The 16,819-nt window shown below is 36.7% G+C and overlaps 1 pseudogene; it reads left to right on the forward strand.

Moving 5' to 3' along the window:
- Nucleotides 1-14,272: 14,272 nt before the first annotated feature.
- LOC122726638 lies at nucleotides 14,273-15,740 on the forward strand (annotated as a pseudogene).
- Nucleotides 15,741-16,819: the final 1,079 nt, after the last annotated feature.

Consider the following 16,819-nt stretch of genomic DNA (forward strand, 5'->3'; position numbering starts at 1 on the left):
TTGTTGTTGTTGTTGTTTTTGTTTTGCAGGGCAATGAGGGTTAAGTGACTTGCCCAGGATCACACAGCTAGTAAGTGTCAAGTGTCAGGTCCTCCTAAATCCAGGGCTGGTGCTTTATCCACTGTGCCTCCCAGCTACCCTATTTCAATATGTTATAGAATTAATTTATGAATCAGTTTTGACTTGGATTATTTGCATAAGTAGTCATGTATGATTGGTTTGATTCTTTTCTAAGTAATTCAAATGTTTTATTTCTTGTTTTGTTAAACTGGGTTTCATACATAGATATATATATACACATATATACATATATATATATATATACACAAAACATATATACACATATATACACACATATATGTATAGGCTTCATATACAAATCTGTATACATACACAGAGTCCTGAAGATGATAGGCATACCTTGTTTTATGTACTTCACTGTATTGCACCTTGCTGATATCGTGGTTTTTTTACAAATTGAATGTTTGTGGTAACCCTATATCAAGTGAGTCTATTGGCACCATTTTTCCAACAGGATGTGCTCACATTTTGCCTGTGTCACAATTCAGTAATGTTCATACTGTTTCAAACTTTTTCATGATTATAATTATAATATCTGTTATGGTGATGTGTGATCAGTGATCTTTGATATTACTTTTATAATTTGGGGGAGGCACCACAAACCATATGTACATTAAGTAGGGTGAACTTAATTGATAAATGTGTATATTTTGACTTCTCCACACACCTCCATTCCAGTCTTTCTCCCTCTCCCCAGGCCTCTCTATTCCTTGAAACACAACAATAGTGAAATTAGGCTTATTAATAACCCTACAATGGCTTCTAAGTATTCAGGTTGTGATCTCTTTTTTTTGGTCCTTTTTCTCTCCCACCCTCCCACTCCAGAAAGTCAGTTCTCCTTGAGGAATTTCATCAAATCTCATCTGGGACAAACCCAAGAGAACAAAAGGAATGGAGGTAGATTCTTTTGTCTGGATGGCTAAAGGACTGATGGGATTAAACCACACCTACATAATGGACTTTGCCTTAAGCAATTTGAGTGAGAGGTTTTTTTGTTGTTTTGCTTTGTGGGTTTTTTGCATTCTTTTCCCTATTGTCCTCCCTAGAATTCATTTTAATGTAGATCACCTTCAAGTCATGTCAACCAATAGAATTCAATGATGATTCTAACCAATTAGATTTGTTTGATGTATCATGACCCAATTAGCTTTGATCAATGTATAATGACCCACAATTATCAAGAGGAAAAACAATCAAACAAACAAAAACCTCATGGAATACTGGCTCTTGAGACCTTCAGGGGCTTTGTGGGGCTTCTAGGACTTCTAGGGTATCTTCTGGGTCTCTCTTGGTTCTCTGAGACCACATGGTCTCTGTTTCACTTTTGCTGGTTCCCTTGGCTTTCTTCAACCACATGGTGTCTGTCTCTCTGTCTCTCTGTCTCTCTCTGTCCTTCTCTCTGTCTCTGTCTGCCTCTTTCTGTCTCTGTCTCTATCTTTCTCTGTCTCTCTCTCTCTGTCTGTCTCTCTCTCAGCTTTCCTTAGGACCACATGCTGTCTCTTTGGGGGACCACATAGGTCTTTTGGGATTTTTCTCTGGCTTGCCTTAACTGGAATGCTGAAGCTCTCTCCCTACATTCTGTACCACATAGCATGAGACCATGAGAAATTAGGAAAAACTGTGGTTAATCCTTCACTGGTATATGGATCAATTAATGACATGCTTACCCCAAACTGGTGTCTATAGTAATTATTTTAAACACAAGGTGAAAGGAGCTATAAATGAATGGAGCAAACTTCATTTTTTAAAAATTTTTCCAGTCATCCTAACCTTCAGTAATCACTACCCTGATCAGTCAATAGTCATCAACATCAAGGCAAGACTCTCCACTAGAAAAAAGATTAAGACTCACTTAAGGCTCAGTTGAGGGTTAATATTATTTTAGATATTAAAATATTTCTTAAGGGATGTACATTTTTGACACAATATTATTGCACACTTAATAAACTATAGTATAGTATAGATATAACATATATATGAACTGAGAAACCAAAACATTATTGTGACTTACTTTATTGAGATATTAGCTTTATCGTGATGGCCTGAAATTGAACCTAAAATGTCTCCAAAGTAAGCTTGTATAGTGTAGGCTCTAGATCAGGTCTTTCTAATTTAAGTGTCCCCAGATATCCAAGGAAAACATTGATAGATTTCAGGAGGTTGTCAACTTGAAAAAGATAAAAGTGCATTTTAAAAACATTATTCTGAAGAGTTAATCAATTTCACCAGACTGCCAAAAATATCCATGATACCCCCCCAAAAAAGTTAAGAACCCCTGTTTTAGAGTCAGATAGATACTTAACTACTTCATATCACAACCTAAAAGGTATCCACTGAACTTATTAGATTTTTTTTTTGGTCTTTTTAGGAAACTTCTAAGGTGAACATTTTTTCTAGGTTGAAAGAATCTAAGAAGAACTATAATTTGTGATCATTTAAAGGACAAAATCTATTTTTTTAAAGAACTTGTAGGTCCTTTTATTATACTTACAAAGCATTAAAAAAAAAATCCAGTGTGGAGGCTTTGGCACAAAAAAGGATAATTGACTCACCCTACTTATCTTTTAGCTGCAACCTATATCTTGAGTCCTTTCTTCCCTAGAATATTTATTCCTAGTTCAGAAAAATGATGGATCTTATTCATATTGCCTGGACATTTTCAAGTCTAAAACATATTAGCTTCTCCTTGGTCAATCTTAGTTTCGATACTGATTTGCCTTTGGAGAATTTATTTAAGAGAGAGGTCATAAGGTTCAGTACCAGGCCCCACTGAGTAGTATTCCACCTCTATTGCCGACACTCAGTTTTGGTATTTATCCTCTTGATTAACAATTACCAGGAACAATTAGGAACATGTATTGACTTTGTCACAATACTCCCTGATCACCAGTAATTATTTGAACTTGGTTTGCCAATTATTCTTGTTTTTACTAGACTAGATCCATAGATTTACAAAGACAGCTAACAGAAATGTTGAAGATCAAGGATCATTCCCCAATAGTGATCTATTTATCAAATATTTCTCAAAAGAAGAATTACATAACCCAGTTTGGGAGGCTGTAGGACACAAGTTTTTACCAGGACTGAGACAGAGAAGTAGTTTCTTTTTAGAATTTAATTTTCCCAAATTACGTGTAAAATAAAAATTTTGACATCATTTATTTTTTAAAACTTTGGATTCCCAATTCTCTTCATCCTCCCCTCCTCACCTCCACCCCCCCAAAAAAACCCCTCAAGCAATTCAATATAAGCTATGCAAAAGCAGTCATGCAAAACATTTCCATATTAGACAGGTTGTGAAAGAAAACAAACAAAAACAAAACTTCAGATAAAGGGATTAACAAAAAAAAATTGTTTCAATCTGTATTCATATACCATAAGTTCTCTCTCTGCAGATGGACTGAATTTTTCATAAGACCTTCAAAGTTGTCTTCTGTCATTACATTGCTTAAAATAACCAAGTCATTCATAGCAGATCATCTCACAATATTGCTACTATTTTGTATATAGTACATTTCACTTTGCATCAGGTTATGCAGGACCTTCCAGGTCTTTCTGACAGCATCCTGCTCATCATTTTTCTTTTTATAGTAAACTACATTTATATAGTACTTTAAAGAGAGATTACCTTACAATAAATCCATGAGGTTGATTATTGCAACAACAGTAATAGATAACATTCATATAGTAGCTTATACCTGACAAAGAATTTTCTTCACAATAGCCCAGCAAAGTACCATATGTTTTGTAATCATCATCATCATCAATTAGTCCTCATCATCAATCAATTTGCAACAATCAATCCTCATCTTTCTCCAATCATCATCAATAAATCCATCAATAATCTTCTTCTTCTTCTTCTTCTTCTTCTTCTTCTTCTTCTTCTTCTTCTTCTTCTTTTTCTTCTTCTTCTTCTTCTTCTTCTTCCATTACTCTTGCCTCTGCTTTGAATTTTTTTCAGTTACTATTGTTAACTGTTTCCCTCCATCGTATTCCCTCCCCATGATATTTACTCTATTTTCTATCTTCTTTTATATTATATTTCTATCAATCTTCAAAAATGTTTTGCTTCTGACTGCCCCTCCCTGCACTCCACCGTCCCTTCTTTTATCCATCCCTCCTTATCCTGTCCCCTCCTAATTTCCTAGAGGGTTAAAAAGATTACTCTATCCAATTGAGTGTGTATATTATTCCCTCCTTGCACCAACTCTGATGTGTAAGGTCTTTGAGCCAATTCTGATAAGTGTAAGGATCATTCACTGCCAACTCCTCCCTATCTCTCCCCCTGACTCCATAGGCCCTTTCCTGCTTCTTTCATGTGAGATTTCACCCTATTATACCTCTCTCCTTCCCCCTTCCCCAGGGAAATACTCTCCCCCCTTATTTTACCCCAAAGATGTCATCATTTTACAGCTAGGTGAAAGTAGACAATGTACCTGCCCTGGACCCAGAAAGGCCCAATCCCAAATCTGGCCTCAGATACAAGGCGGCACTCACCAACTCCTCGACCCCAGGCATGCCACCCAACCCTGACCTCCCCACAAAGAAAATGAAAAACAAAAAAAGATGCTTTACAGATATATTCCCTTCATAATCCATTCCCACCTGTGCCGTCTGTCTAAATTTATTCCTATCATCTGCCCCAATACTGAGAAACTTCTTATGAGTTAGACATATCATCTTCCCATGTAGGAATGGAAAGACTTTAACCTTTTAACATCCCTCATGATTTCTTTTTCTTGCTTACCTTTTTTTGTTTTGTTTTGTTTTGTTTTGTTTTCATGAGGCAATTGGGGTTAAGTGACTTGCCTTGGGTTACACAGCTAGTAATTAAGTGTCTGAGGCCGGATTTGTACTCAGGTCCTCCTGAATCCAGAGCCAGTGCTCTATCCACTGCGCCACCTAGCTGCCCCTCTTGTTTACCTTTTTATGCTTCTCTAAGATCAAATTTTCTATTCAGTTCAGGTCCTTTCATCACGAATGCCTGAAAGTCCTTATTTTCATTGAAGTCCCATTTCCCCCCCTGAAATTTTATATTCAGTTTTGTTGGGTAGGTAATTCTTGGTTGTAATTCCAATTCCTTTGCCCTCCAGAATATCATATTCCATGCCCTCTGATCCTTTACTGTTGAAACTGCTGGATCTTGTGCTATCCTGACTGGGGCTCCACATTACTTGAATTATTTTTTTTTTCTGGCTGCTTGCAATATTTTCTCCTTCACCTGGGAGCTCTGGAATTTGCCAATAATATTCCTGGAAGTTTTCATTTTGGGATCTCTTTCAGGAGGTGATAGGGGGATTCTTTCAATTTCTATTTTACCTTCTGTTTCTAGAATATAAGGGCAATTGTCCCTGACAATCTCTTGGAAGATGATATCTAAGCTCTTTTTTTGATCATGGTTTTCAGGTAGTTCAGTAACCTATCCTTTGTTCTGATCTATAAGTAACCACAGGTTGATTGCTCTTTTACATGGAAATAAATCTAGTTAATTTTGGTTGCAAGCACAGGTGTGCCTGTGCCCCTCCCCCACCTGCAACCACCACCCAAGACTGTGGCCTGTATATGAGCCTGGTAAAAACATAATAGTTTCACCTCACTGCCATCAGTGACCCCAGTAATCTCCCCTCAGCTTGCTGCTTGACACTCTCACCAGATGGTGAGGTGAATTAGCCACAGTTGCATCAAATTCAGATGCTCTGGAAGTCTCCTTCTCTGGTACAGCCTGAGGCTGGATCTGTGTCATAGTGGCTATGGGGTTGGGCTTCACTCCCACCCCAGAACAGCAGACCCTTCATGCTGAACTTCTAAGCCATCTTTGGCTGACAAATGGTCTCAGCCCATCCTTTTGTGGGTTCTGCTACTCCAGGAATTGTCCAGGAATTATCTGAAGCTTTTTGGAGTGATTCTGTCAGGAGATCTGAGCGTTTACTGCTTTTCTTTTTCCATCTTGCCTCTGCCCCTCAGTAAGCCAGGGAAGTAATTTCTTTCTTTTTTTTTTTAACCTTTTTTTTTTTTTTTTGGTGAGACAATTGGGGTTAAGTGACTTGTCCAGGTCACACAGCTAGTAAGTGTTAAGTGTCTGAGGCCGGATTTGAACTCAGGTCCCCCTGAATCCAGGACTGGTGTTCTATCCACTGCACCACCTAGCTGCCCCCAGAGAAGTAATTTCTAAAGAAGTTTGAAGGGAAGCTCTCCTTGGCCAACATTAACCTTTAGAATTCAGGCTGATAATATCCGCTCCCAGACTGAGAAGCTGAATGTGAAGAGGGAAGTGAAATCAGTGGCAAATTTACTGTAGCTAGAAGAGGACAAGGAAGTATAGTGTAATGGAAAGAGAAATGAATTTGGACTGAGACCTTTCTCATCCAGTTGTAAGTTATAAATAATTTGGGTAGGTTTTTTCTATCTCTGAGCCTTGGTCTCCTTGTCTGTATAATGGAGATAGAAATATCTGAATTGCTTTTATCAAAGAATAGTGAAGATGACCATATAGCAAAATAAGGTAAAAATGGGTACATGATTTACACACAAAGAATGATATCATAAGCAAATTAAGAGAGTATGGAATCATTTATCTGTTAGGTTTATGGGCAGAGGAAGAATTTAGGACCAAAGAAGATATAGAGAGTAAAACAAAATATAAAATATAAACTGCCTAGCTTAACAGAAGAGGAAATAAAATAATTAAAGAAGCCCATATTAGAAAAAGAAATTGAACAAGCCATCAATGAACTCCCTAAGAAAAAATCTCCAGGACCAGATGGATTTACAAATGAATTCTACCAAACATTTAAAGAACAATTAATTCCAATACTATACAAATTATTTGGAAAAATAGGTAAAGAAGGAGTTCTAACAAATTCCTTTTATGACTCAAATATGGTTTTGATACCTAAACTAGGCAGAGACAAAACAAAGAAAGAAAATTATAGACCAATTTCCCTAATGAATATTGATTCAAAAATCTTAAATAAAATATTAGCAAGGAGATTACCATCACCAGGATAATATACTACGACCAGGTGGAATTTATACCAGGAATGCATGGCTAGTTCAACATTAGGAAAACTATCAACATAATCAACTACATCAATAACAAAACTAACCAAAATCATGATTATCTCAATAGATGTAGAGAAAGCTTTTGACAAAATACAGCACTATTTCCTATTAAAAATGCTGGAGAACATAGGAATAAATCCAGCCTCAGACACATGACACTCACTAGCTGTGTGACCCTGGGTGAGTCACGACCCTCAGTGACCCACCAAAAAAAAAATGATCAAACATTATATGTGAAGGGGATAAGTTAGAGGCATTTCCACTAAGATCAGGGGTGAAAAAGGGATGTCCATTATCACCTCCATTATTTAATATTGTACTAGAAACAAAAAATCCTATGAAAACAAATGTTGAAAACTATCTTTACATGTAATTGGAAAATAATAAAATACTTTGTGATTAAAAAATATTGTACTAGAAATGTTAACTTTAGCAATAAGGGAAGAAAAAATTAATTAAAGGAATTAGAATAGGCAAGGTGGAAAGAAAACTATCATTCGTTGCAAATGATATGATAGTATATATTAGAGAATCAACTAAAAAGCTACTTGAAAATTAACGACTTTAGCAAAGTTGCAGGATATAAAATAAATCCACATAAATCATTAATATTTCTATACATGACCAACAAATCTCAGCAGCAAGAGATAGAAAAAGAAACTCCATTTAAAGTAACTGTAGACAACACAAAATATTTGGGAGTCTACCTGCCAAGAAAAACCCAGGAACTCTATGAAAAAAATTACAAAACATTTTCATACAAATAAAATCAGATCTAAATAATTGGAAAATTATCAATTGCTCATGGATAGGCCGAGCTAATATAATCAAAATGACAATTCTATCTAAATTAATTTACTTATTCAGTGCCATACCAATGAGACTACATAAAAATTATTTTCTAGAGATAGATAAAATAATAACAAAATTCATCTGGACAAAGAAAAGTTCAAGAATGTCAAGAGAACTAATGAAAAAAATGCACAAGAACGTGGATTGACTGTACCAAACCTGAAGCTATACTATAAAGTGGTAGTAATCAAAAGTATAATTTTTTTTTACTGACTAAGAAACAGAGTGGTAGATCAATGAAATAGGTTAGGCACAGGAGATAGTGATAAATGACTGTAGTAATCTACTGTTTGATAAACTCAAAGACTCCAGCTTCTGGGATAAGAACTCAGTATTTGACAAAAACTGCTAGGAAAACTGGAAGATAGTATGGCAGAAACTAGGCATAGACAAACATCTTACAACTTATACAAAAATAAGGTCAAAATGAGTACATTATTTAGACATAATGGGTGACATCATAGGAAAATTAGGAGAGGAAGGAATAGTTTATTTCTCAGATCTATGGAGAAGAGAGGAATTTATGATCAAACAAGAGATAGAGAATATTATGAAATGCAAAATGGCTGATTTTGATTACATTAAATTAAAAAGGGGTTGTATAAACAGAAGCAATGCAGCCAAAATTAGAAGGGAAGCAAAAAGCTGGGAAACAATTTTTATAGCCAGTATTCCTGATAAAGGCTTCATTTCTAAAATATATAGGGACCTAAAATCAAATTTATAAGAATGCAAGTCATTCCCCAATTGAGAAATGATCAAAGGATATGAACAGGCAGTTTTCAGATGAAGAAATCAAAGCTATCTATTGCCATATGAAAAAATGCTCTAAATCACTATTGATTAGAGAAATGCAAATTAAAACAACTCTGAGCTTCCACCTCACACCTATCAGATTGGCCAATATGACACAAAAGGAAAATAATAAATGTTGGAAAAGCTGTGGAAAAATTGGAACACTGATGCATTGTTGGTAGAGCTGTGAACTGATCCAAACATTCTGGAGGGCAGTTTGGAACTATGACCAAAGGACTGTAAAACTGAGTATACCCTTTCACCCAACTATTAAGTCTGTGTCCCAAAGAGATCATAGAAGAGGGAAAAGGACCCACATGTACAAAAATATTTACAGCATCTCTCTTTGTGGTGGCAAAGAATTGGAAATCGAGGGAATGCCCATCAATTTGGGATAGCTGAAAAAGTTGTGATATATTAATGTAATGAAATTCTATTGTGCTGTAACAAACAATGAGTAGGAGGAGTTCAGAAAAATCTGGAAAGACTTAAGTGGACTGATGCTGAGTGAAGTGAGCAGAACCAGGAGAACATTGTACACAGTAACAGCAACAATGTGTGATCATCAACTGTTATTGACTTAGCTCTTCTCAGCAATACAATGATCCAAGACAATTCCAAAGAATTCATGATGTAAAATGTTCTCTACAACCAGATAAAGAAATGTGGATTCTGAATGCTGAGTAAACCATATTGTTTCTACATTTTTTGTCTTTTTTGAGATTTTTCTCTTTTGTTCAGATTCTTCTTTCACAATATGATTAATGCAGAAATATGTTTGATGTGATGGTACATATATAACCTATATCAGATTCCTTTCTGTTTGGGGGAGGAGGTAAGAAAGGGAGGGAGGGAGAAAATTTGGAATTAAAATCTTATGAAAACAAATGTTGAAAACTATATTTACATGTAATTGAAAAATAATAAAACACTTTTATGATTAAAACATCATTAGAGATACAGGGTGGTAGAGGCATAAATAGACATATTCATGTGAAAAGATAAGAGGATTTTAGGTACTATAAGTGTAATAAGAGTCAAGAATGTGACATGTAAGCCAGAAGAGCCAAAACAATATGAAATTCCAATACTCCAAAGCTTTCATGATCTTATCTATTTGGATATTTCTTCCATAGATGCAAATTACAATATGTTTGTACTTATACATCCTATGGAACTCTTGTTTATGTACTCTTATAAATTCACCAAAAAGAATTTGCCCATCATACTTGGAGACCTTCCTCAAGTTCAAGTTAACATGTTTATTGAACAAGTGTATTTCAAGTTTTATGTGTCAGGAACAATTTTCTTGTCATCTTAAAGATGCTATTGAATAATGCAGGCAATTTGTGGATTATTTTTGGATCTCTTCATGTTATGAGATCTATTTTCTGTTTCGTTCATATGTTTCTCTGATAATATCCTACTTCTTCAAATATCTTTAATTATAATGTGTTACAACCTGCTTAGATTCACCATATCCTTCTCATTTTGCTTTTTGAGTGAGCCTAGATTTCAATTTTCCAGGGATTGTAATATTCTTTTACTTATACCTGTAAAACATCACTTGTAATCCAGCAACAAAGTATTCATTAAGTCTTTACTATGTGTCAGGAACTGAGCTGGGATACAAGAACAAAGAAGGAAAACATCACTATTTTCAGAAGGCTTATATTCTAATGGGGGAAAGAGACATATAAAAATATTTACCATATATATGCATATACACATACATCTGCACACACACACACACACAGAGTTCTGTCATGGAATCAGGAAGACTTGTCTTTATAAGTTTAAATCTAACCTCAGACAATTACTGGTTGTGTGACCCTGGGCAAGTCACTTAACCCCATTTGCCTCAGTTCTTCTTCTGTAAAATGACCTGGAGATGGAAATGGCAAACCACTTAAGTATCTCTGCCAAGAAAATCCTGATTGAACAACAACAACAACAACAGCAACAACACCACAAAAATTAGAAGGAAGGCACTAGTAGTTGAGGGGATTAAGAAAGGCCTCATGGCAAAGAGAGAGTCTTACTGTGCATCACTCACTGAATCATTTCAAGGAAATGAAGTTTTTTAGCCTGGAGAAAAGACTGACTTACTTTGTTCTTTCTCATTAAAAGTTAGAAGTAAAAAAAAAAATTACAATTCTAACATAACAGGGAATTGGCCAGTATTATGAGGACAAGGCTCCCATTGATCAGTCCTCTATTATACTAATAATTACAGTTATCCAGAATTGAAACAAGGTGCCTCAGGAGCTAGTGAATTCCCCATTATCACCAATGGAAATCTTCAAAAAGATACAAGATGGCAAAGTGAAACCAGGAAGCAGCCTGAGTTCTCCGAAATTTCCCTCAGAAACAAAATTAAATTAAGCCTCTCAACATATTCTAGAGCTGTAAAACCTACAAAAAAATGGAGTGAAACAAATTTTCTGACTTAAGAAAACCTAGAAGATCTTCAGGAAAGGTCTGTTTCATCTGGGTAAGAGGGGGAGCACAGCTCAGTGCAGAGGGTGTCAGGGCAAGCTAGCAAAAGTCTCTTAGTCACAACACAGATCAATAGCTGAGGACCCACAGTTCTAGTACAGCAAGCTAGTGGCACAGTAGGCCAGTTGTGAGGCCTTCAACCCCAACACAGAAGGCAATCAGCAAGCTGGGGTATCAGCTACCCAACTTGCACAACTAAGCTGTGCCACTCCAGCGCAGTGAGAAGCTGCAAGCTGCTTATGCCTCAGAGCAGAAAGCTGGTGACTCGGCCCGACCCCTAGTAAAAGAAGTTCCAGATAGTGCATGCAGTACTCCAGGAGCAGAACTCAACTTTAAAAGGCACAAAAAATATATATATATATATATAAGAAACAAAAAAGAACCTTCACCATTGACAGTTACTATGGTGACAGGGAGGATCAAAACATAAACTCAGAGGAAGACAACAGTGATAAAACTCCTACATATGAAGTCTTAAAGGGATACCAAAAAGCCCTCCTAGAAGAGCTCAAAAATAATTTTATAAACCAAATAAGAGAGGTAGAAGAAAAATTGAGAAAAGAAATGGGAGTTATGAAAGAGAAAGTCAATAGCTTTAAAAAAGAAAATAATGCCTTAAAAATACAATTGGACAAATAGAAAAGGAGGTGGAAAAGCTGACTGGGGAAAATAATTCCCTAAGAATCAGAATGAAAGCTAATGACTCAATGAGACAACAGGAAGAAGTAAAGCAGAATTAAAAAATATATAGAACAATAGAAGCAAACATAAAATACCTCTTCAGAAAAACAAGACCTAGAAAATAGATCTAGGAGGCACAAAATAAAAATAATCGGACTACCTGAGGACCATGATGAAAAAAAAAGAACCTAGACAGCATATTTCAGGACATTTATTAAGGAGAACTATCCCAATATCTTGCAATCAGAGGAAAAGTTAGTCATTGAAAGAATCTACCATCACCTCCTGAAAGAGACCCCAAAAAGAAATATTGCTGCTAAATTCCAGAACTATCAAGTAAAGGTGAAAATACTGCAAGCAGCCAGAAAGAAACAATTTAAATATCAAGGAACAACAATAAGAATTACACAGGACCTGGCAGCTTCAACATTAAAGGATCAGAGGGCTTGGAATATATTCCAGAAGGCAAAGGAACTGGGATTACAGCAAAGAATGTACTATCCAACAAAATGAATCATAATCTTTTAGGGGAAAAGATGGATATTCAATGAAATAGGATACTTTAAAACTTCCTTAATGAAAAGTCCAGAATGAGACAGAAGATTGAAAATAAAATACAAGATTGAAGAGATACATGAAATGGTAAAAAGGGGGAAAAACATGTCATTCAATAAGGTTAAAATATTTTCAAGCCTACATGGTAAGAAGATGATTGTAACTCTTGAGAATTGTATCTTTATTAATATAGATAGGAGGAGTACACACAAACAGAAGGTGTGGGTATAAGTGGGTACTGATATGATGATATTAAAAAAAACACACAAGGTGAAACAAGAAGGATAATACTGGGAGAAAAGGAAAGGGAAGGCAGAATGGGGTAAATCACATCACTCTGAAGAGGCACAAAAGACCTATTACAAGAGAGGGAAAGAAGGGAGGGGAGCACATTGTTTTGATCTTACTCTCATCTGATTTGTGTCAAAGAGGGAATAACATACACACTCAATTAGGTATAGAATTCTATCTTACCCCATAGGGAAATGAAAGTGGAAATGGGAAAGAAAAGGTTGGGGTGCTGATAGAAGGGAGGGGAAAACTAGGAGGGGAAAAAAGAAAGGACAAAAAGAAAGAAGGTAGGGCTGATAGAACAGAGGGAAAAACAAAAAGATACTAGGTTTGGCATGTGTGTTGTGGAAATGACATTTGTTTAGATGCTCGATGGTCTCTGAGTCAAGTTTCTTCCCATGTTGAAATTCTGATGTTTTCTCATTTCTTTGTTTCTGACTCTAATTGTATTGCCAGTTTTCCTCATGTTTAGAAGTATTTGCTAACCAATTTACATGAATGTCATATCAATGTTGAACTATTCTTGTATTCCAATCCAATTAAAAACATTTGAAGATATATGCAGATGATTTTTATCTTGGTATACTCGAAACCACTCCTAAGGATATTATAGGAATATAAAAATAACTTTCTATTAAAACAGAGGTTTTCATACACAATGGTCAGGGTGTTCAGTTAGTAGTATGGAACTCCCATTATACATACAGCTGTCTAGATAAGATTTCTCCCTATTTTCTAGGTAGAGGGTCAAGCTGAGATAAATGATACCACCAAAAGGCCACAATGCAAACAGATTGCATACAGATTTAGCAATGTAATATCATACAGTTTTTGGAAGACATTGGACTTTGAGGTGATTTGAATCAAGTCCACTTATTTTACAGAGGAAGAATTGAATCCAAGGGGGGATCAATAACTTACCCAATGTCACACAGATAAGAAGTAGCTAAGCTGCAATTTTCACTCATATTTTCTGAAGATCAAATCCTATATTATAAAGGTTTCAAGATGATGAGGTTGATTGAATAAAACTGTTTTTATACCACTGTAAATGCCTGTCTTTAAAAAATGTCACTGGTTACAGTATATTTTCATTTGCTTTGGGCTAAACAAAATTAAGTACCTTAGGGATGGTTCAAAGTGATACCTGGAAACATAAAATTTTTCATCCTGGGACAGAATTGAGTTTATCTTTTTTCAAGGAAAAGAACTGTCAGATAGACTCAGAGCTCCCATCTGACCAACCTTAAAGCATAAGACCATGGAGTTTTCCTTACCTACTCTGTAACCCTGGGATTGTTGTGAAAATTACCATACTCGGTGGCCCCGGAATTCCCTAGAGAAAGGCAAGCCGCAGGAGAGGCTGAGCTCTGGGGTAGTTCATGCTAGACTCTAGGGGCAGAAAGAAGAGCCATCCCTAGGCCCCTTAGTAGGCTGACTCAGGATAGGTGTTGGTATGAACAGAATTCAGATCCATGCCTGCTAATGAATCAGGGGCACGTAAACCCAGTGCCCAGGTCTCAGGAAGCCCTGTCTTGTTCCTTCACACACCATCCATACTCCCAGCCCATCTTGAAGGCCAAGAGTTTTGCATTAAGCATATCCTTGAAGACAGGAATGTGCCTTTCAAGCAATATAGCTACATATCCCCCAGGAATGGAAAAAGGTGTCTTAACACTGCCCCAAGCCTGAGAAGAAAGATGGTATGTCCTTCTGTGCAGAACATGCTTGTATGAATTCCCTGGCATTTCATGCTCAGATGAAGAAAAACAATGCTGGACCCATGGGTGAAACACTTTTGTGCCAACTGAGTTCATATACTAAGACAGAACTGGGTTCCCAGACCCCAGAGAGGAGCCACAGTGAAGCCAGCCAAATCCAGGGTGAATATAGCTGGAGTGATGGGGATCAGGATTACTGTGGATCAGACATGGAGAGGTGATCCTGACAATAAAGCTGATAGCATAGACAGTAATCAAGAAGACCCCTTAAAACATTCTGGTGTCTACAGGGCTGAAGAAGTAGCTCTGATCATTCATGAGAAGCTGATTTGTTTACAGTCTTTATCCCTTGACCAATTCAAATGACTGCAATATCTTTTGAAAGAGAAGAAATGCCATTATTTACATAATCACAAGGCAGAACATGAAGCTTTAGGTAGTAGCCTTTTGACAGGTCCAGAGGGACTTTTAGCAAAAGAATGAGAAATCTTAAAGCAGCTGAAATGTCATCGACACTACTGCCAACATTATGGTGTGGAGGCCCTGCTACATTGACAATTAAAAGAGTGCAGAATGCTGGTCACAGATGGGGCTGCCCAACAGGCACACACTACTCATTCCAGTTAGAGGTGTTTGGCTTTTGTTGACAATATTCATTGTTCCAAGCAGGCTCTCCTGATGATCAGGCATTGTCTGAATCATATCTGTCAGGATACCAATCAGGTTATCTTCAAGTCATGTCAGGGCTCTGAGGAGGTACCCTGCAACAAACCAGTTCCTTTCAGAGAATCCCTGCTTCCCACTTCATTTCCAGCAGCCACCTCACAGGTATAAGCCTGAACAGATACTCTCTGTGCCAGATGAAATGGAAGCTGTTACAATGGATATGTATTTGAGTACTGCTAAACTTCAGCCCATAGAGAGTTTACCTCTGGAGTTCAGTGATCACTTGGATGTAGGGGGTGATGGAATGTAGTGCCCTCCTTCTCCCTTCCTCTTTGACCCTTCACTAACTCTGGAAGATCATTCAATCAAAGACATTACTGAAGCTCCTGTGGATATTCCGAACCAAGTACAGATTGCAGTAGGTGTGGCCAGGTCACGGGGATCCCAAAAACCTGAAGAAAACACAGTTTCTGCACCATTACCTGGAAGTGGAATGGTTGCCACAATCAAAAGCCAGAACATATTTCTATCAGCTGATAGAGCAAGTTGACTTTGGAAGAAGTTGAATTCTCCATTTCTCTAAGAAAAATGTGACTGTTCTTCATCAAAAGAGAAGACTGAGGCTGGCTTATTTTTTCCCTTCTGGGAAGCTAAGCTGTATAGTCAATCACAAAGACAAATTATTCTGAGAATAGACCAATAACTGTCTCAGCTGTGGGTTAATCTTTAAATTGAGCAATATGTATATAATGCTCCCTATTGGGGATCAGTGAATGAGTTTGTGTCCAAGGGGAAGAAACTACCTTAATGATGTAATCCCAAAACCTTGACTAGGAAACCAGTTGGGTAGCCAGTATGACTTCTGAATCTGGAAACTTGTTATCCAGTACCCTGTATTCTCCTAGCTCCTCTTGACCCTTCACCAAAGTGGATTGCTAAACTGGGAATGTCCTCTTCCTTCTACCCCAAAAGTAATTCAAGCATGGACAGTCTGCAGGCTTGAATCCTGCTTAACCTTTCAGCTTCCTGCTTCTAACCTGTCTAGAGTTCTGTATAGAATTTCTATCACATGATCTATAAAAGGAAAGAGAAAATGTATCAAAAATGAAAAATACTCTTACCACTTGTAAAAAAAAAAAAAAGTACCATACTCCACACCCTCACCCTATTACAATTTTCTTAAATATTTTCCAAAGGGATAATGACTAGGTGTGTTTTTATTTTGTTTTGTTTTTGTTTTCAAACAAGGAAAATTTCCTGGGAAGGAAGTGGAAACTTACTGGCACAGGTGGGATCTAAATATAAAAATATGTCATTCAGGAATAAAATATAGGCAGTTCTGGGGTGATTTAGGGGTTAATGAAAAGGGGAGCTTAGCAGCAGGTTGGAATTAGTTGGGGAAAAAGTATTAGAGGAGGCAAAATTCAGGAATAGATGGATGGGAAATAAAGATAAGAACCAGATGGAAGCAGATCTCAGAGTTAAGACTGAGCTGACTTGTTTGAAAGGCAAAAGGGAAAACTGGGATAAAACACATAATGGAAGGCAAGTGTTATTATAAAAAAATACTTATGAGTAGATGAGAAGAAAGTGAAAATAGTTTGATGTATGGCTGA

The sequence above is a fragment of the Dromiciops gliroides genome, chromosome 4, assembly GCF_019393635.1.
Source record: "Dromiciops gliroides isolate mDroGli1 chromosome 4, mDroGli1.pri, whole genome shotgun sequence".
Classification (NCBI taxonomy): Eukaryota; Metazoa; Chordata; class Mammalia; order Microbiotheria; family Microbiotheriidae; genus Dromiciops; species Dromiciops gliroides.